At 44.3% G+C, this 22,254-nt stretch overlaps 1 protein-coding gene and 1 pseudogene across 1 annotated transcript in view; both read right to left on the bottom strand.

Annotated features, from left to right (window-relative positions):
- The window catches only part of GRM5 (glutamate metabotropic receptor 5), a 488,230-nt gene that overhangs the window by 292,069 nt on the left and 173,907 nt on the right, over positions 1 to 22,254 (bottom strand). The gene's annotated exons all lie outside the window — the stretch shown is intronic.
- Positions 10,923 to 11,057, bottom strand: LOC123362310 (annotated as a pseudogene).

Raw genomic sequence — 22,254 nt, 5'->3', positions numbered from 1 at the left:
TAGGTCAAAGACCTCTCATACTGTATAAAGGATCAGCTAAACTTTTCGTGCGTGTGCTAGTTCTGAGCTGAGGCCATAAGAACTTGTGACCATTGAAGAGTCTCCTTTGTGGGGTTTGAAAGACTAATCACCTGCCAGAGCTCATGTTGGAGGTGGGGTGGTCTCTAATAAGCTTGTTACATACAGAGAGAGAGAGAGAGAGAGAGAGAGAGAGAGATATTCTTTTGTTGTTTTTAATATGTTTTCTCTGTAATGCTTTTCCCTTAAGAATCAAATGTGCTTGCTTACAAAGATCTGTGCGGTAACTTAGAACTGTGGGCCATTACCGTGTTAGTTTCTGAAAAGAAAGCAAGCAGACCTGTTTAGGCAGCCTGACTTTTGCTGAGGAAAACCATAGAGTAGCCTAGGGGACTGTTCAGCCTGGAAATACCCCAGTCAGAAGGGAGAGAGACATGTGTCTGCACCCAAGAAATGCAATGGTGGGGAAGCTGGAAGCCTAAAGGGCTGCCCTACGTAGACCGTAGTTGGGCATACAGGAACAGCTGACCTGAACTGTGACACAAATAATAATATATTTGAATTTCCCAGCCTGTGTGTGCTTATAGCTTCACTGCCACCCTTTTTTGTATCCACTATTCAACAAACTCATTTATTGTAACAAAGGAACTGTGATCCTGATCCTTGATAATAGAGTTCTGGTGAAGAAAGTGCTGAGCTCATAGTGTGCTTTCTAGCTATCGAACAATCAGTATAAATGGAGATGTTAAAACTACAAGCTGTTGAGGGCAGGGAGAGTCTCTCACTAGGTGTATGGGAACCTAACACAATGGAGCCTTGATCTCAATTGGCACCTCTTTATGTTCCCATAATACAAGGTTAATAGTATCTAGTCATAACCATAGTTCCATTGATAATGTTTCTTACAATATGGTTCCCCTTGGGGAACTATACCAAACTTCTGTAAAGATACAGTCGAATGGGAGGGACCAAATATATGAGAGTTCTACTCTTATCTGTGGAACATATTGAATGCCATTAGCTTGGCGTGATTTCCTCTATCTCCTCCTATTGAATTTTCCAGACAACAGTGGTTTTCACTACCGCACATACTAAAGCAAGGCTACTTAATATGCACATCATCCATGAAAGGTTAAACAACTTTCTAATAGATGAATTGCTAAATTTGCTCTCTTAAAACTCCACATTATTCGAATGTTAATATGAATAGAGTTTAGTGTGGTATTGCCATTTTCTGGAATAAGGATACATTAGATATTTTGGACCATACTTCTCCAATTAGTTAGTACAACATTATGTAAATTAAGCACTTAGGATCAGATACACAAAGGGTGATGCTGATGTAATATTTTTTAAATTATCCCACGCTACCAAGAAAATAGAGAAACACAAATCAGTGTTTAAATGAAGAATTCTAAGTAAAAACCTTCACTCTGTATTTATTTTTCTTGCTTTACCAAGAAAAGAGGCTTCTGTATTTTACAGAAACTGTACTCCTCTAGAAAACAAAATAGGATGAATGGTGCCAATGACTTCTTTTCTCCCCCGGCTCCATTTCTTTTGTTTTAAATTGTTTTATATTTAATTCAAAAGCAAATCAGTTGTAGGTTTTGTTTTAAAAGCTTCCCCAGTTTCCTTCCAAATCACTCACTCACTGTGGTCACACTTTTAAATACATGTAAAAGAGATCTAACAGTGTCAGTAACTTCCCTCCACCCCCAATTCCTTCATTAGCAGCTGTTTCCAAACACATTTTTAATAAGACATCTGTCTGACAGAACATTGTACGTAGGGCCTGTAGATCTCTACGTTTACCAGGCCAACATCGACAATATTTCTTATCTAATTAAAACAGCTAGTTGGTGTGTGTACCACTACCCTCTAATGCATGGTATATCAAACTGTATGTCAGTGGTGGGATGGCAGGATAGGTCACGAAAATCAGCCTCAAAACATAATTGCCTGTGAAATGAGGAACACTTAGGAAAAGCGAGCGTGATAAGGACACTGCTTACCCTATACCCAGTACCGACAACTCTCCCAATTTTACTGTTCGTTTAATGACACCTGAAAGTTTTTCTTAAAGCCCAAGATCTTGGATTCATGTGATGAGTGGAGACTCTGCTTTCATTTAGAAGAAAAAGTAGGTTTCTAGCCCTCATGGTTCCAGAGAAAAGCTTGAAAACACAACCCAAGTACACCCTACAGGCTCAGAAACTAAATGGCAAATAAAAAGAATCCGTCATGTATGGTTTGTTAAAAATATCATGATTTTTAAGGCAACTACATGATTTTGAGGGCGCGGGGAGGGTGGGCTGACACATGAGTTTTGAATGCATGGAATTGGAATACTAAATTTGGCTGCAATCAAACAAGAAGAGGAGCATGCAGACACCCAGTTTCCAGCCCCATCTGTGCCATTGGGTCCCAGAATTTCTGGCAGCTCCCATAGTTCCCAAGGGTGCAGTAGGGCTAATATTAACCAGAGTTAATATTTCTATTCATTTTTAAATACCAGGGAAACTGGCTTAAATCAAGTGTATTTGAGTTGAAGCTTGCAGGAGGCAATGGAATGGTGCTTAGGTACCACAATGGTACTGGTCATAAAAGAAGATTAGATAAGATAGTTAGTCAGCCAGCACAATAGACTTGTCCCTGGATGGCATGCTTACAAAGATTGCTGGAACAGCACAATAGGTAGAACAAGGGAGATGGAAGAAACACCCACGTATGGTGATTGTATTTTTAGTAGGACATATCAAGAAACCTTGGAAAAAAGCCCTGCCCACCCTTCCCGACCACCCTTTTCACCTGGAAAGGTTTTTCATTTTATTTTTTCAGGGTGACTATGCAAAACCTACAAAAATCAGGTAAGTTTCCTCAACAGCAGAAATTTGGTTCTCAAATTCATGCTTTTTTCTCTTGACCAATTACAAGCAGCGGAGTGTGGACCAGTGATCAGAGCAAGGCACTGGGGGAGGGAGGGGGAAGGAGGGAAGTGTCACAATTTTTGTGTGCTGCTGTGGAGTCACTGAGATGTTGTGTAACCTTGGGAAAGTCACAGAACCTTTCTATGCTTCAAAATGTATGTAATATTTACCTGGCTCCCAGCAAGGTTGTACTTTGAGATAAGATGCACGACTCCATATATGCACAAAATTATTAATAAAATCAAATAACAGTGTATTTGTATCCAAAATCAAAGCATCACATCGGAGTGTGTTACCATAGAAATTATACTTAGATTGTCAGTTATTTGGGGCAAGGACTGTCTTTTTGTTCTGTGTTCATGCAGTACCTACCACAAGGGGCTTCTGGTCATGACTTGGGTCCTAGGCACTAAACAATATAAATAATAAAACAAAGAAAATCTCAAATCCTCCCTAGAACAGCTGGGTTTTTTAAATATACTCTTCAATAGGGGCACTAGATATTTTTTATGCTGATTAGTGCTTAAGTTGAAGGGGTTTTTTATTCAGACAAATCTGCTGGCTGCTGAATATGGAGATGGAAGAGTTTTATTGTTGGGGCAGTTTTGTCTTTTACAGCATGCATTCAATTACAGGAAAAAGCTGACATAGCTTTCAGACAATGCTTCTGCAGTGGAAATAAAAAAATCCGTGTACTGTAGTCCCTTTAGCTAATCTATTATTACTTTTTCCCTTGGCTCCTCCACCCTTCTTCCAAGCACTGAAAATGATCAGAAATGGTAACCTGATTCTGCTGTACAATAGCATTAAATACAGTCAGTTCTCAGAGTGCGTCTGTTACGCACATAACAATGATTTTTTCAAATATCAGCAAGCAAAAATGAATGCTGCTGGGTAACCTAGTTGTTTTTGCAGTGATACCAGGCAGTGGAGAAACTGGGAATCCTGATTTTCACAGCTCACATCTTCATTGACTTCCCTGGGGATGTCTGGGCCAGAAGGCAAGGGAAGATTTTGCCCACCATGTCCAGCATGAGCAGCTTCTGCAGAATTTGCATAGAATCATAGAACTGGAAGGGACCTTGAGAGGTCATCTAGTCCAGTCCCCTGCACTCATGGCAGGACTAAGTATTATCTAGACCATTCCTGACAAGTGTTTGTCTAACCTGCTCTTAAAAATCTCCAGTGATGGAGATTCCACAACCTCCCTAGGCAATTTATTCCACTTTACCACCCTGACAGTTAGGAAGTTTTTCCTAAAGTCCAACCTAAACCTCCCTTGCTGCAATTTAAGCCCATTGCTCCTTGTCCTATCCTCAGAGGTTAAGAAAAACAATTTTTCTTCCTCTTGTTTGTAACCTTTTACATACTTGAAAACTGTTATCATGTCCCCTCTCAGTCTTCTCTTTTCCAGACTAAGCAAACCCTATTTTTTCCAATATTCTCTCATAGGTCATGTTTTCCAGACCTTTAATCATTTTTGTCATTCTTCTCTGGACTCTCTACTATTTGTCCACATCCTTCCTGAAATGTGGTGCCCAGAACTGGGCACAATATTCCAGTTGAGGCCTAATAAGCGCAGAGTAGGGCGGAAGAATTACTTCTTTTGTCTTGCTTACAACACTCCGGCTAGTACATCCCAGAATGATGTTCGCTTTTTTTGCAACAACGTTATACTGTTGATTCATATTTAGCTTGTGTTCCACTATGACCCCTAGACCATTTTCTGCAGTACTCCTTCCTAGGGAGTCATTACCCATTTTGTATGGGTGCAACAGATTGTTCCTTCCTAAATGGAGTACTTTGCATTTGTCCTTATTGAATTTCATTCTATTACTTCAGACCATTTCTTCAGTTTGTCCAGATCATTTTGAATTTTAATCTTATCCTCCAAAGCACTTGCTTCCCCTCCCAGCTTGGTATTGTCCACAAACTTTATAAGTGTACTCTCTATGCCATTAGCTAAATCACTGAAGATATTGAACAGAACCAGACCCAGCACTGATCCCTGTCGGATCCCACTCGTTATGCCTTTCCAGCATGACTGTGAACCACTGATAACCACTCTCTGGGAACGATTTTCCAACCCATTATATACCCACCTTATAGTATCTCCATCTAGGTTGCATTTCCCCAGTTTGTTTATGAGAAGGTCATGCGAGACAGTATAAAAAACTATTACAGTCAAGATATACCATGTCTACCGCTTCCCCCCATCCACAAGGCTTGTTACCCTGTCAAAGGAAGCTATCAGGTTGGTTTGACACGATTTGTTTTTGACAAATCCATGCTGACAGTTACTTATTTTATTTACTTTCTAGATGTTTGCATATTGATTGCTTAATTATTTGCTCCATTATCTTTCCGGGCACAGAAGTTAAGCTGATTGGTCTGTAATTCTCTGGGTTGTCCTTATTCCCCTTTTTATAGACTGGCACTATATTTCCCCCTTTCCAGTCTTCTGGAATCTCTCCCGTCTTCCATGACTTTTCAAAGATAACTGCTAATGGCTCAGATATCTCCTCAGTCAGCTCCTTGAGTATTTTAGGATGCATTTCATCAGGCCCTGGTGACTTGAAGACATCTAATTTGTCCAAGTAATTTTTAACTTGTTCTTTCCCTATTTTAGCCTCTTCTGATCCTCCCTCATTTTCACTGGCATTCACTATGTTAGACATCCAATCGCCACCAACCTCCTTGGTGAAAACAGAAACAAATAAGTCATTAAGCACATCTGCCATTTCCACATCTTCTGTTATTGTTTCCCGCCCCTACATTGAGTAACAGGCTTTGGTCTTCCTCTTGCTTCTAATGTGTTTGTCAAATGTTTTCGTTACCCTTTATGTCTCTAGCTAGTTTAATCTTGTTTTGTGCCTTGGCTTTTCTTATTTTCTCCCTATATACTTGTGGTTATTTGTTTATATTCATCCTTTCTAATTTGACCTAGTTTCCACTTTTTGTAGGACCCTTTTTTGCTTTTTAGATAATTGAAGATCTTCTGTTCAAACCAGGGTGGTCTCTTGCCATACTTCCTATCTTTCCTACACAGTGGGATAGTTTGCTCGTGTGCCCTTAATAATGCCTCTGAAAAATTGCCAGCTGTCTTCTATTTTTTCCCCTTAGACTTGCTTCCCATGGGATCTTACCTACCAACTCCCTGAGATTGCTAATGTCTGTCTTCTTGAAATCCATCGCCTTTATTGTGCTGTTCTCCCTCCTACCATTCCTTAGAATCATGAACTCTATCATTTCATGATCACTTTCACCCAAGCTGCCTTCCACTTTCAAATTAAACAGTTCCTCCCTATTTGTCAAAATCAAATCTAGAACAGTCTCTCCCCAGTAGCTTTCTCCACCTTCTGAAATAAAAAATAGTCTCCAATACAGTCCAAGAACTTATTGGATAATCTGTGCCCTGCTGTGTTATTTTCCCAGTAGATGTCTGGATAGTTGAAGTCCCCCATCACCACCAAGTTCTGTGCTTTGGATGATTTCGTTAGCTGTTTAAAAAAAAACAAAAACCTCATCCACCTCTTCTTCCTGGTTAGGTGATCTGTACTAGATCCCTACCATAACATCACCCTTATTTTTACCCCTTTTATCCTTACTCAGAGACTTTCAACAAGTCTGTTTCCTACTTCCATATCAACCTCAGTCTAAGTGTAAGGGCAACACCTCCTCCCTTTTTTCCCTGCCTGTCCTTCCTGAGCAAGCTGTACCCTTCTATACCAATATTCCAGCCATGTGTATTATCCCACCAGGTCCTTGTGATGGCAACTATGTCATAATTGTCTTTATTTACTAGCATTTTGAGTTCTTCCTGCTTATTCCCCATACTGCTTGCACTAGTATACAGACATTGAGCAGGGGGTTGGACTAGATGACCTCCTGAGGTCCCTTCCAACCCTGAGATTCTATGATTCTATGATCTAAGATATTAATTTGATTCCTCCCCCACAGTTCTGTCTTGTTTCTCCTTTATCCCTGCTATAACAGCCCATGCTCCCCCCAAATTCCAAACCTTCTCCCAGGTCTCCATGTTCTTGACTTACCTGTGGGCTTTGCTTACCTGCCCCGTTTGAACCTAGTTTAAAGCCCTCCTCACTAGGTTAGCCAGTCTATATCCAAATTGCTCTTTCCCTTCCTGGATAGGTGGACCTCATCTTTGCTAAGCAGTCCTTCTTCCTGGAACAGCATCCCGTGGTCAAGGAAGCCGAAGCTCTCCTGGCGACATCATCTTTGCAGCCAGGCATTCAACTCCAGAATGAATCTGTCTCTGCCTGGGCCCCTCCCCTTGACCTGAAGGATCAAAGAGAACACCACCTGCACTCCCAACTTCTTCACCCTTACTCCCAGAGCCCTGTTGTCACTTCTGACCTTCTGAGGGTCAAACCTCGCAGTATCGTTAGTGCCCACATAGATGAACAGCATGGGGTAGTAATCAGAGGGCCAGATGATCCTCGACAATCCTTTCGTAGGGTCTCAAATATGGGTCCCTGTCAGGCAGCATACCTCCCAGGATGCCATGTCAGGGCAGCAGATGGGTGCCTCCATCTTTTCCCCCTCAGAAAAGAGTCACCAACCACCACTACCCTACGTTTCCTCCTGGGAGTGGTAGCTGGGATCCTCCCAGCCTTTGGGGTACATGGCTTCTCCTCCATGATGATGAGAAGAGGGTGATTCCTCGTTGCTCATTTCCAGGGCAGCATAACGGTTTTCCATCACTATGCTGGGTGGGTGGGTGGGTTGGGAGCAAGGGTGGAGCACTTCCTGCTGTCAGAAGTAACCAGCTGCCAGTGTCCTCCCTGTGACAGAGCCATATCCTCCTCCCCTAGTGGTGTGACAGCAGTCCTCTGTAGCTGGATAACCTCCTCAGCCTTGAATGTCTCCATGTGAATACTCTCGTGGAATTCCTCTTGGGCACGGATGCTCCTCAGCCTAGCCACCTCCTCCTCCTCTCCCAGCTGCTCCTGAGAGATTCCACCAGCAGGCACCTTTTGCATTGGATGGACCCCCCAGCCTAGCTTTCTGAGAGTGGGAAATGCAGGCCACAGTCTCTACAAAACCATAACAGGATCTGGGTAGAGGTCTCTAGTCTTAGGTGGTCTGTCTGGATAAAAGCACAGGTGGAGGAGCCAAGAGCAGCGTTGGCACTGGCAATGTGGCCTTTCCTAACCAGAGTGATTATATTACAGCTCCCTCCTACAAACTCCCCGGTTTGCGGTCCCCTGTTCACTAGCTCCCCTTGGTCATTTAGCCTCTGCCTTTAAGACCTTCTCTCCCAGTCCAGCCCTACCCCCTCCTTAATCACACAGAGGGAGGGTGACTACAAGGCTGATTGAGGCTGATCAAAGATGGTCAAGGATGATCCAGGGAACAAAGACTCAAACAGTGCCCAGACACACAATCCCAACTGACCCAGTAACTGAAATAACGGAAAGAGAAAGAAACACAGAAACAGCCAAACCAACTCACTACCCCAAGGTTAGTACTTGCACCTCGTTCGTTCAGCAGGGGGATCTCCTTCTCCCCCCTCAAACTCTCCTGTTTGCAGTCCCCTGTTTGCTAGCATGTCTTTTTTTCATCTCCATACACTTGGGCTAATTTCCCAGTTAATGCCCATCAAGTATCTTCTCTTCTCCCTCAGACAGCCTATCCAGCCCTACTAGTAACTTATCATGACAGCCCCTTGTGAAGCTACCCAAGGCTTGAAAAGCAACAGAATCATGCCACCATTCTGCTGTGCAGGGAGCAGGGGATGGTGAGTCCAGTCAGAGAGATTCTGCATCTTCGGCCTCGCTGTGGGCCAGAGTATTCCTCTCTGCTGCAGTGGAGGTATGGGGTGGGCCAAGGGGAAGGTCACCAAGGAGTGGGGCAGGGGGAACTTGAGGCCACAGCCAACTGGTCCACAGCTAGGTACATGGATCTACTAGGCAAAAACATCAAGTGTAGGTGAAGCTCCTGAGCGGAAACCAATACAGACTAAGGGCTGCAGTAACAGCTTCATAGTAGAACTGCTGGTGATTTCATGGTCTGGGATCAGGGGAAACAATGTTCCCTTGAACCCTGTGATAATCCCTCATGCAAAGGCTGTTTACTCAGGGCCGGTGCAACCATTTAGGCGACCTCAGCGGTCGCCTAGGGCGCTAGGATTTGGGGGGCGCCATTTTCTTCGGCAGCGACCGTGCCGGACAGACCTTCGGCTGCCCTGGTCGCCGCTGGCATTTAGGCGGAGGGAGCTGGGGCAGGGGGGCATGGGGAGGGCCGCCTGCAGCAAGGGGGGGGGCAGCACGCAGGGGACCTCCCCACCCCAGCTCACCCCTGCCCCACCTCCTCCCCGAGCACGCCATGGCCGCTTCACTTCTCCCACCTCCCAGGCTTGCGGCGCCTAAGCTGATTGGCGCCGCAAGCCTGGAAGGCGGGAGAAGTGAAGCAGCCACAGCGTGCTTGGGGAGGAGGCGGGGCAGGGGTGAGCTGCTTTACTTCTCCCACCTTCCAGGCTTGCGGCGCCAATCAGCTTAGGTGCCGCAAGCCTGGGAGGCGGGAGAAGTGAAGCAGCGACGGCGTGCTCGGGGTGCTCGTGCGTGGAGCAGGGGTGAGCTGCTGCGGGGGGGGGCACCTCAGGGCAGAGGGGGAGACCTGCTGTGGGGGGGGGGCTCAGGGTAGGGGCACGGGGGGAGGGCGCAAGGTGGAAGTTTTGCCTAGGGTGCGAAACATCCTTGCACCGACCCTGTGTTTACTTAGGCTTTTTCAAAAGAATCCAGGATCTGGGCTCTAATGACAATGCACCACTCTTTCTTTGCACTCTACTGATTCTCTGTGCTCGGAGGTAACCATATGACACAGCTCACCCATTCCCACAGTGCTACGTACACAGCAGGCTCAATCCTACATCGCTGACGTTAGTGAGAGTTTGGCCATTGACTTTCAACTGGAGTAGGCTCAAGCAGTCACAGAACTCTATAAATAAAAGCTACTCGTTTGCTCCGGAACACCCTACAGCAAGTCACAAGCCTTATGGACAGTAAATAGCCCTTTGTGATATCCTGTTACCAGTACGCGCAGCATTATGATCATGCACTCCATTTTCTTTCTCATCTGATCAGGGATGGGCAAACTGGAATTGCACAAATACCACAAGGAATGCCTGTTTATCGTATTTTCATCTGTGATGGGAAGCAACTGTAACCCTGAAGAACCCTCTTGGGGTGAGGGGAAAAGGAGAAAGATGTCACAGAATCTGACTTCCTTATTCTATTGTTTGTGCTGGGAGGGCAGCATGGGACACCTCCGTTTTTACTCAGTTGAAATTCCCACCCACTTCAATGGGCATTTGGCCTGAGAAAAGGCTACAGGATTTGGCTACTGAAAGCTCTATTTCTTCTAACTTTATTCTGATTTGCCATTGAAGATGACATTCATGATTTCTTCCCACTGTTCTATATTAAGTTTTCTGCATAAGATTAATCAATGGACAATCCACTGTCTGCCACACAAAACACTTTCAATCTCGACAAGTTTTCTGCTTAGCCTCTGAATTTAAGGACCCCAAAACCCTTAATCTAAATTCAATTCATTATTAGCCAAGTATTTAATGCAATCAGTGCAGAGAAGTCTAATTCATAAAGTCCTTTTTTCCCTGCTTTGTTAATATTCAGCTTCCCAATTCATTTTATTCTTTACTCACGTGGGTGAACAGTGACCATTACACCGACAGATCTAAGGGACATATTGAATTAATGGGAGTTAGGCGCCCCTCTCCCAATGATTTTCAATGGGAGTTAGGTGGGTACTTGCTCATTGTGCCTTGGGAAATCATTCCACTAATGTGCAACCCTCAGTTTACCCACAGCCATGGACTGCAACTCGGGAGATCCATTTATTGTATGATCATCAGTAAATCATGTAACCTCTCTATGGCTCTGCTTCCCCTCTGCAAAATGGAGATAATAGCGTATCTCGCGGGCATGCTGTAAGGCCTAATTTCATGAATGTTTCTAAACCACTTTGAGATCCTTAGATAGAAGCAATTATTCAAGTGCAATGGATGAGCCTCACCCTGGGAAAACCACCTTCGTGATCATGGTATCTCCCCTACCAGGTACCAGTGGTGAAAGTAGCTTTTAATTCTTACCAGTACGCATCGGCGACTCATGGAAGGGACACAATGGGGGGCACTATCTAAAGGCGGGGCACATGACCTTTCCATGTGACCCCCCCCCATGACTCCTCCCTGCCCTGCCCCCGGCCCAGGGGCCCTGTACTCTCCCAGCCCACTCCCTATCCCATGTTACCTGGGGGCAGGGGGAAGGAGGGGTCTGTCCTCCCACTATGCCGGATACTGATTTCTGAACTGCAAGGCTTTCCCGGGAACTGCAGCTGCTTCTCCTGTCTGGGGTCTGTATGGCCCTGATGAAGGACAGGGCTGGAGGCAGGGCTGGGGATGGTACTGCTGCACTAGAGGAGCTGCTGGCATGGGGGCCACATTCTGTTCCTTTCACCACTGCAGTTCCCAGAAGGGCCCTGAGGTTCAGTTCAGCGGATACCAATTTCTTGTAGCAACTAGAAATCAGTATCCGCTGAACCACTAGAAATCGATATCCGCTGAATTGAACCGCAGGGCTCCCCTGGGAACCACAGCAGCGAAAGGAGCAGAACGTGAGGGTGTTGGGCGGTTCTGAAAATGTGTCTTTCCGGTACAGCGTATTGGCAGTAAATATCTTAATGGTATGGCAGACCTGACTGTACCTGCTTACTTGCACCACTGGTATTAACAGCTGGTGGAATGTGCATACATATAGCCCAAGCCATGGGAATTCCTAAAGCACATTTAAAAGTAGTTAAAATTCTGACCTAAAGGCTATACAATCTTGTAATTATTTCTTAACCTGTAACTAGCTAGTGCTGTATCTCTCAAGTCCCAGCTGTGTCTGTGCTACTAAGCCTTCACAGCAATCATTACAACGTATTGGTGAGAGATAGTCTCAAAAAGGTTTGGTGTTTGGGACACACATTCAAATGTTTCATAGTAATAACAACTTGATAGTGGAATAGATTGCCAAGGGAGATCATGAAAAAACTGTTTCTATAAATATTGACGTTCAGAATAGATAAAATGTGAGTGAGAAAACAATAATGTGCAGTCATGAAAAATATAGGGGCTTAAATTGAACCACAAAGTAGATTTTTCTGATCCTATTTTGTGATTCATTTTCCATCATATCAGGGGTGGCTCTAGGATTTGCGCTGCCCCAAGCACGGCGGCATGCCGCGGGGGGGCGGTCTGGCGGTCGCCGGTCCCGTGGCTCCGGTGGACCTCCCGCAGACGTGCCTGCGGAGGGTCCTTTGGTGCCGCGGCTCTGGTGGACCTCCCACAGGCGTGCCTGCGGATGCTCCACCGGAGCCGCAGGACCAGCGGACCCTCCGCAGGCACATCTGCGGGAGGTCCACCGGAGCCACGGGACCAGCGGACCATCCGCAGGCATGCCTGCGGGAGGTCCACTGGAGCCGCCTGCCGCCCTCCCGCGGGACGCCGCCCCAAGCGTGCGTTTGGTGCGCTGGGGTCTGGAGCCGGCCCTGCATCATATGGAACTGGTGTACACTGAAGGATTCTTTTAAAAAATAATGGAACATACATGACACTAACCAATCATGAGTCTGATCACTCTGTTTTTATGCTGCATCTCATTCTCTCAATGGAAAGAATGCATGACTAAAGAGGATTTGGACATGTGTATTCACATAAGTTTCTGTATTTCATTTAGAATTAGGCAAATGCACTATATTTTATGTATAAAAAGTGTATAATGCTAACATCCAACTTTAAAGCAACCAGAGCATAATCTGATTTCTGGTTGAATTTATTTCACCTTCAACATACTTAACTTGTCTTGCTTTTGAACTAGTGTACTGTACGCTAGCTATAAAAACTATATTCTCCTTTAGCTATTTTCGCAGCTTTTCTTAATTAGCACCCCAACCCCCCAGGCACATTCCAATATTTTTATATTATGCAACCAATTAATGCTATCTTTATTCCCTTAGCGGTTCAATTTTCTTGCATTTAAAAATGATCCCTGATTTGATTACATTCAAAGATGAAGCTGAAAAGGCCCAGAAAGCCTAAGAGATTTTGAAGAAGTAAGCACTTATCAGAATGCTAACTAAGGTCTGGTCTACACTAGTCTGTTATTTTGGAATTAGCCGAGTTAATTCAGGAAAAAAAAATTATTCCGTCCACACGACCAAACCGTTTTTTTTCCATGTAAAGGGCTCTTTAATCTGATTTCTGTACTCCACCTCGGCAAGTGGAGTAGGAGGAAGAGTCATTGGAGGACGAAGAGGAGGAGGAGGAGGACAGTGCACAGGCGGCAAGTGGGGAATCCGTTTTCCCCCCTAATCAGGAACTATTCTTAACGCTGGAGCCAATAGCCTCCCCCCACTCCCAATGTGGGCTCCCGGACCATGACCCTGGAGAAGGTACTTCTGGTGAGTGAGAGCCTGATCGGAGCCACACAATGGGGGGCGGGGCGGAAACCCAGCCACGCTGGGCTGTTCGCGTTTAGCTTAAAGGGCTCATCTCTGCTCAGAGCCTCATTGGAACCACGCGATGGGTGCGGGGGGGGGGAAGAGGGGTGTTGTGTGAAGTGATCATCCCAGAGAGCCCACAGACCCTCCTTTTATATGGCAAACCCACCAGGCATTGTTTGCTATGGGAAAGGGGGCCCAGCAGTTTGAAAACATTGAAATGAATGTAGAAGAAGCAGAACTCCGTGTGCCCCTAGGCTGCCTGCAAGCTGAATTCTGTTGCCCGGCAGTGTGTGATGGCTTACTCACACCAAGGTGTCCCCTTTGTTCTCTGAAATGTATCTTTTAAAATACCACCCTCCCTTTTTCTTCTCCCGCAGGTGCAAATGTTTCAACACGGCCCCTATCTACTCCGTCCCAGAGGCTGGTCCAGATTAGAAGGCTGGAAAAACTAACTCGGGACGACATGTTTGCTGAGCTCATGCAGTCCTCCCACACTGATAGGGCCCAGCTGAATGCCTGGAGGCAAACAATTGTGGAGTCCCATAAAGCATTACAGGAACACAAAGAGAGGAGGGACACGCACGATGAGAGAAGGCAGGACGCTATGATCAAGCTCATGGGGGAGCAAACTGACATGCTCCGTTGTCTGGTGGATCTAATGCGGGAAAGGCAGCAAGACCACAGACTACCACTGCAGCCCCTGTATAACTGTCCTCCCTCCTCCCCAAGTTCCATAGCCTCCTCACCCAGATGCCCAAGAACACAAGTGGGGAGGCTACGGGGACCCACACACTCAACCCCAGTGGATCACCCAAGCAGCAGAAAGCTGGCTTGTGTGAACTTTTGATTTGGTTTCTGGACTTGTCCTTTCCTCCTCCTCCACCCCCAACCCAATTCCCCACCCCCCTACCCCGGTCTACCTTCAGATTTCTCTCAATGTTTTGTGCAACAAATAATAAAGAACAGTTTTTAAACAATTTTGACTTTATTTCCTTTCTTAGATATAGGGGGCAGGTACCTTCAAGAGAAATAAACACAACTGTCACACCGTATCCTGGCCAGTCATAAAACTGGCTTTCAAAGCTTCTCTGATGTGCAGCATGCCCTGCTTCACTCTTCTAATTGCCCTGTTGTCTGGCTGTGCAAAATTGGCCACCAGGCGAATTGCCTCAACCTCCCACCCCACCATAAATGTCTCCCCCTTAGTCTCACAGATATTGTGGTGCACACAACAAGCAGCAATTATAATTTGAATATTGGTTGTGCTGAGATCTGAGTCAGTAAACTGCACCAGCGCCCTTTCAAACATCCAAAAGCACATTCTACCACCATTCTGCACTTGCTCAGCCTATAGTTGAACTGCTCCTTACTACTGTCCAGGGTGCCCATGTACGGCTTCATTAGCCATGGCATTAAGGGGTACGCTGGGTCCCCAAGGATAACTATAGGCATTTCAACACCCCCAACAGTAATTTTCTGGCCTGTGAAGTAAGTCCCTTCCTGCAGCTGTTCAAACAGACCAGAGTTTCTGAAGATGCAAGTGTCATGCACCTTTCCTGGCCATCCCATGTTGATGTTGGTGAAACGTCCCTTGTGATCCACCAGTGCTTGCAATACCACGGAAAAGTACCCCTTGCAGGTTATGTACTGGTCACCTCGGTGTGCTGGGGCCAAGATAGGGATATGCGTTCCGTCTATCGCCCCGTCACAGTTAGGGAACCCCAGTGCATTAAAGCCATCCACAATGGTCTGCACATTTCCCAGAGTCACTATCCATGATAGCAGCTGGTCAATGATTGCACTGGCTATTTGCAGCACAGTAGCCCCTACAGTAGATTTGCCCACTCCAAACTGATTCCCGACTGACCGGTAGCTGTCGGGCGTTGCAAGCTTCCACAGTGCTATAGCCACTCGCTTCTCAACTGTGAGGGCTGCTCTCATTTTGGTGTCTTTGCACTTCAGGGCAGGGGACAGCAGGTCACAAAGTTCCATGGAAGTGGCCCTACGCATAGGAAAGTTTTGCAGCCACTGGGAATCATTCCAGACCCGCTACACTATGTGGTTCCACCAGTCTGTGCTTGTTTCCTGGGCCCAGAATCGGCATTCCACAGCATGAACCTAGCCCAATGCCACCATGATCTCCCAATCACTGCATGCCGTGCATCTAGGAACGTCTGTGTCCATGTCCTCATCAGTATAGTAACCGCACTGTGGTCACTTCCTCGCCCCATTTTGCAGATACTGCACATGGTGCTGGATAATGCGTGAGGTATTTACAATGGTGAAAACTGTAGCAGAGATCTGAGAGGGCTCCATGATTGCATGGATAATCATGGAAAAGGGGCGCGAAATGTAGGAGGCCTGTTCAGTTCAAGATGGCCAATAAAAGGCAGTAAATGGTTGTCTTCTGTAGCTTTCATGGAGTTGGGAAGCTCGCTAGAGCTGCAGGAGCAGGAGAGCAGAGTTTGCAGTGGAAGCTGTGCGGCTCTGTTCATGATAGCCAAAAAACGGAAGGGAATTGTTGCCTTTTGTAGCTTGCACGTAGGCCCAGGACAGACAACATGGAAAAATTAGCTAGTGATGCAAGAGCGGGAGAGCAGAGTTTGCGGCGGAAGCTGTGCTGCTTTGTTCGGTGGGAAATGGTTAGATAAAAGAGTAGATAGAAAGACAAGAGGACATGTGAGGTGGATTCATAGTACTAGGTGACAGGCGGTGCACAGTACTGCACCTTCTGCTGCTGGCAGTATGGCATCTGCTGTACCTTTCACGGAGGGAGGAGCAAGCGACGGCACACACCCAGAAACACCCGCAAGAATGTTTTTGCCCCATCATGCACTGGGAGCTTAACCCACAATTCCAATGGGAGGCGGGAACTGTGGGATAGCTTCCCACAGTGCACCGCTCTGACATTCAATGCTAGCCTCGGTAGTGTGGATGCACTCCGCCGAATTCACGTGCTTTAGTGGGGGGACACAACACCGAATGTATAAAATCGCTTCCGAAAATTCCAATAGAATACATTTGAATTAATTTCGTACTGTAGACATACCCTAACACATCTACGAGTTTATGTTGGTTACTCTGGGGCAAACTTTAAGCATGAGACACAAAAGCTGTCAGGAAGAGGAGATTTGATCACAGTATAAATACATACACAGGGAGAAGATAGCTGATGTTAGAGGCCAATTCCATTTAGCAGATAGATGCATTGATTTCACTGGAGCTATGTCTCCTTACATCAGCTAAGGATCTGCCCCTAAATAGGTTGCCTATATTTCACAAGACAACTGCAAGAGGTTTTAACACCAAAGTCCTTTGTAGCTGAAGGAAAATAAGCAGCCTCTCCTTACTTGCTTCCATTATTCCATTTAGCTCAACATTAGCATTTTACCTAGTTATCCTTTTTTTCTGGTCCTGTAGCTTTGAGTAAGTATTGCCATGAAAATAAAGACAAGGAGAAAATTATGGACCAAAATTGATTGCATTCTGTATAAAGCTACAAAGCAAAAGATTAAATGGTGTTAATGATGTGCAATTTGTTTGCATTCTGGTGATAGCTAGTGTTTATACTGAGTTCAGTAGAAGCACATATCTCTTACAATTGAAGAATATTAGGTAACGGGCATTATCAAAGCTTATTTTAGAATTTTTATGCCCTAAATATACATATAAATGAAAGGCTGCAAATGCTAATTACTATCTTTGTTGCCACTGTTCCCAGCATAAAGTTATGCAATTACAGGGTGACCAGACATCCCGATATTTAGGTGTTTGTCCCACGTCCCGATATTTTGCTCCGCCAACAGCACTTGGCTTTTTTTTTTTTTTTGCTCCGCCGGCAGCACTCGGTTGTTGTTTTTTTCTCTGCTGGTGGATCCCGCCCTCCCAACATGTGTCCCGATATTTTCTTCCTCTCATCTGGTCACCCCTATGTGTTTATTTGATAGATTTGCATGTATTACCTTCTTGACAACAACACGTCCATAATACCACAGCCCTAATTGCTAGACATTTAAATTCATTTAGATCATTTCTCAGCTAAGCAAGGAAACAATTGCTATAACATGTGGCAGTTCTTTTGTAAGGTAAATCTGACAACCATTAAAGCCAAAGCATTGCTGTGAATAATTATTGTTGAGATGTTCTATCTATGGTATTTATATGGCCCCTGTTACCATAATACCCGAGCATTTCACAAACTTGAGTGTATTTACCCTCAACACCCCAGTGAAGTAGGGCTCTGCTATTATCCCCATTTTACAGATAGGGAAGTAAGGCACAGAGAGAGACAAATGACTTGCTCAAGATCACACAGGAAGTCTGTAGCTGAGCAGGGAATTGAACCCAGGTGTCCCAAGTCCTAGACTAGATTAGCCCTTCCCCAAACCCAACAATGTGTGCTGATAACTTCCCCGCCCCAGTGAAGTGTCTGTTTACAATGTCATTGTTGGAATGTTCATTATTTACTCTTCATGCAAACAAATAATCATTATACATTTATGGTACAATAGCACCTAGACATCTTAAGCAAGATCGGGCCCTATTGTGCCATGCATTTTATACTATATGAATACAGACAGACAAGCAATCCCTGCTGCAGAGAGCTCACAATCTCATTTATTCAAGAAACTGGGGACTGGTTTTCAAATAGGATGTTTAAATGTTCCTAAATATGGCCTTGTAGTCTCACATCATATTCCAGAATATTGCTACAGAAGTTTCTCTTCTTTACTAAAACCAATTTAATTCAGAAATATGCCTGTACCAGGTTCTGGCTTCCCACTGTCTTGGTCCAAAAGTTGTTTTCCAAAGCACACTGCCTTTCAATTTTCTTTCAGATTACATATCACTAGTTTCCAATCTGGGAGACCACCATACCCCCGTGGACAGGAGACCTGAGTCCTCTGCTAAATTGTGCCATTGACTCATCACTTTAGTAATGCCATTACCCCATCTATAAAATAGTGGTAATAATTCGCTGCCTTGGTAAAGCACTTTGAAATCTGTGGATGAAGGAATGCTAGGCATTAGAACTCTGCCAGGAAACATGTGGATGTGAAAGAAGCAGTTTTGTAACAATTTAATAGTAGAAATGATGTTGTTTCCTGCTGTAATACACTGAAGCGGGCCAGTGAGTAAGTAGTAGGGATGCTCGATAAAGCTCTCCATTTAGCCAGCTCAGTGGACTCAAACAAAATAAATAATTTCATCAAGATAATTAATCTACTGTTAGGTCTTGGAAGCACTGAAGGAATCCCATTCATAGCAGACATTCAACAAGGTAATAAAAAGGAACATATTGGCATGGCCTCCTCACAAAGATACATGCCCACAGCTGATTGGAGGGGTTATCATTGTTATATAGCTTTTTGATGTGGGAGAGTGCCAAGCTGATGCATTAAGCTTGGAGCCAGGGCTGGGAGCAAGGTTGATAAAAGGACAATGCTCACTGCTCATTTCTTGCAAGCTTTCCATTGTTTAAGAGAATGGAAGAAAATACACACAAAACACCTCAGAACAGCAATCCTGAAGAGGGACATCTGGATTCCCAGTAGTTCCATGTGCTTCAAATCAGCACGAACTAAACCACTGCTACCCAGAGAATATATCTCTCTTTGGGGCCAGACTATGTGAATAAGGAGAAAGCAATTGCCCAAGTTAACTGCAAATTGGTGGGTAAATGGGCAATGTAAAGGATAGGAACCATAGCTGAGGCTTAATGAAATCATATTTCAGTTAAAAAACCATTTGACTACCCTTTCTGGGCAATTTCATGAGGCATGAGGTTTATTCAAGCCCAGAAACCGCAAAACTCACAAAAAACAAGTGTTTCAATTATTTCTCAAAGAAACCCTTTTACACAATTCCCTTTTTTCCTGCTTCTGGCATTCAAAACGAGCAAAAAGATTCAGTGAAAGATACAAGTGAACCTTGGTTAGTTTTGCTGTTAGACCCAGAATTAGGTGAGTTCCACTGGCTTTCAGGATCCTTTGATTTTCATTATAACTGCTTAGCACAAGTCCAGCCATAACATGTTCCTAAACTCTGTGGCACATTCAGCTTGAATTAGTCCAGCTGAAACAGTATCTACCAGTTAAAAAAATATACACGGAATGACAAAGTAATGGTAAGTCCTGCTGGCACTAAAGGGAATGGAAGTTGGGTCTTATCCTTTTCTTGTTCTAAAAGATCCAAGAGCAACAGCACATATGGAATAACAGCTTTTGAAGATATAATGTGTATAACATAAAGACAGAAGTTGGGTTATTTGAAGGAGCCATGGGGAATTAGGTTCCAAAATCTCTTTGAAATTCAGAGGGTGCTGAGCATCTAACTCCCTTAGGCTCCCTTGAAAATCCCAACCAAAATAAAATATTTCTGTCCAAATCTATTCTGTATTTGTCATTTAATCTATTTTTTTTATTTCTAAAGCATCTAGGTGCTATTTTACATTAGAGATAGGGCCAGCCAACCCCCCAGATCTTGGGTTCCCAGATCCAGAAGATACTGAATCTGAACAGTGAATAATGCCCAGATTTGGGAAAGCTCACGCTCAGATCCTGAATCTTCCAAGACTATTATTGGGGGGAGGAGGTAGAGGAGTGGGGGGACAGAGACTGATACTGGATAAGAAGTACAGGTAGGAAGCTCGGAATTGGGAGCCAGTGTGTGGGTGGGGAGGGATGATTTGGAGGCCAAGGGAGAGGAGAGACACAGATCAGATATGGTGTCAGGAGGGGGGATTGAGATTTGCTGGGACAGGATCATGGAAATGAGAGGGCTGGGGAGAGATACTGGGACCCAAACCAGGAGCCTGAGGGGAAGACTAGGGCTGAGTCAGTCAAGCTTAATGTTGGATGTATTGACTTTGAAACCTTCATGTTTTTAAATGTAGCTTTTTGTGTGTCATAGAAATATAATGACAAATTCTCTTCTCGGTTACACATCATTGAAATAACTGGAATTATAGTGGAGTAAAATGAATAGAAGAGGAGAATCAGACTCACAGGGGGGTTGGGTGCAGATCTGTGGTTGGATCTGGAGTTTTGTTTCAGACACATCTCCATTTTGCATTTTTTAAACATACAGTAATTTATCTTTATCATGGGCCAAAGCAAACATTTCAGATTTGGATTTACAGTTGAGATCATGGGTGAAGATTTCAGATTTTGGCATGGTCTCAGTACCATTTTAAAACTACTTTTTTTTTTTTTTTTTTTTTTGCTACCTTAAATCCAACAGTATAATATGCCACATGACAGCTGGTTAGTGGGTTTGAAAAGCGATCTATTTGAAATAAAGAAAAGGTGTTATTATGTGGTAAAGAAGCATTTTGTGCTAAGGCAGTAATGATTAATGCTGACGACCAATTTGATTCAACTCCATAGAGAATTTTTTTTTTTTTAACTACAGAACATCTGATGCTTTAACTTTCCCCAAACCTGACAACTTAGTTCTCCCAAGCACCCAGAGGCTTGTCCACTGGGCATTTGAGTTCTGTGTAATTCTAAAGGATCCCAAATCACAACTCTAAACTGCTGCATAAAGAATATATTAGACCAACTTCATCCACCACAGAAATGCAGCACACTCTGACTGTGCCCACTCCTCATGAACAAGTGAAAAGAATTAAATAGACTTACCAGCAGGAAAAGAGGGAGATAGATGCCACCAGTTGCAAAATGGCCATTTTAGAGCAGCAGCTGTTTAGCTCTGCCAAATGTAAAGGGCCAGCCCACAGAAAGGCATGCTGGGAATAAAGCTTCTAAAAGAAGGCCACTCTGAACTGAGGAGAATGAGGAGGAATGAAATAATCACACAATACAGTGTTTCTATGGAAGGGTACTGCTGTGTTTTGTATGCCATCATTGTTTCACAGGAGCCATGTCTAGAGTATAATACAGCAACTACCAAATAGTAAGGGAAGGTTTAGAACAGAATGATAACCACTTGAAATGGCAGAGAACATTAGCGTAGTGAGAATGTAATTGCCTAAAATGAAATGGAGCCAGTTGTGTGGCCAGGTGCTTAAAGCTAGAAAGCAAATGGATCTCAGTATGGTTTTCAAGCATGCATTTTTAATGTTTAATTTAAGAGATCAAAATTAAATAATCTGTGTCTTTGAGATTCATTCTGCTTCCTGTGTTAGATATAAAGTCTTATTTCTCACAGCCCTCAACAATAACAATATTTCAGCTTACTTCACACTGAATGAGGTTTTCAGGATAATAAAATACTGAATTTGTACCATTTAAATTGCAGATTAAAGTTCAAACTTCTCCTGCTCAGGACCAGATTGAAGAGAATCTGAGGTTATAGGAATTCAAAGATTCTTAAACATAATGACCTAATTTTGAATTGATAAGGTGTGTGATATCGTCTATTGGACTGTCTTCTGTTGGTGAAAGAGACAAGCTTTGGAGATTATACAGATGATATCATTTCACTGACAGATGAGAGACAATGTTAAATAATATATTGAGACGATGGGGGCTTAGTCTTAGAATCATACAATATCAGGGTTGGAAGGGACCCCAGGAGGTCATCTAGTCCAACCCCCTGCTCAAAGCAGGACCAACACCAACTAAATCATCCCAGCCAGGGCTTTGTCAAGCCTGAACTTAAAAACCTCAAAGGAAGAAGATTCCACCACCTCCCTAGGTAACCCATTCCAGTGCTTCACCACCCTCCTAGTGAAAACTTTTTTCCTAATATCCAACCTAAACCTCCCCCACTGCAACTTGAGACCATTGCTCCTTGTTCTGTCATCTGCCAC

Source organism: Mauremys mutica, chromosome 1 (assembly GCF_020497125.1).
Source record: "Mauremys mutica isolate MM-2020 ecotype Southern chromosome 1, ASM2049712v1, whole genome shotgun sequence".
Taxonomy (NCBI): Eukaryota; Metazoa; Chordata; order Testudines; family Geoemydidae; genus Mauremys; species Mauremys mutica.
The sequence above is the reverse complement of the archived record's forward strand: the minus strand, read 5'-3'. Positions and strand labels throughout refer to the sequence as shown.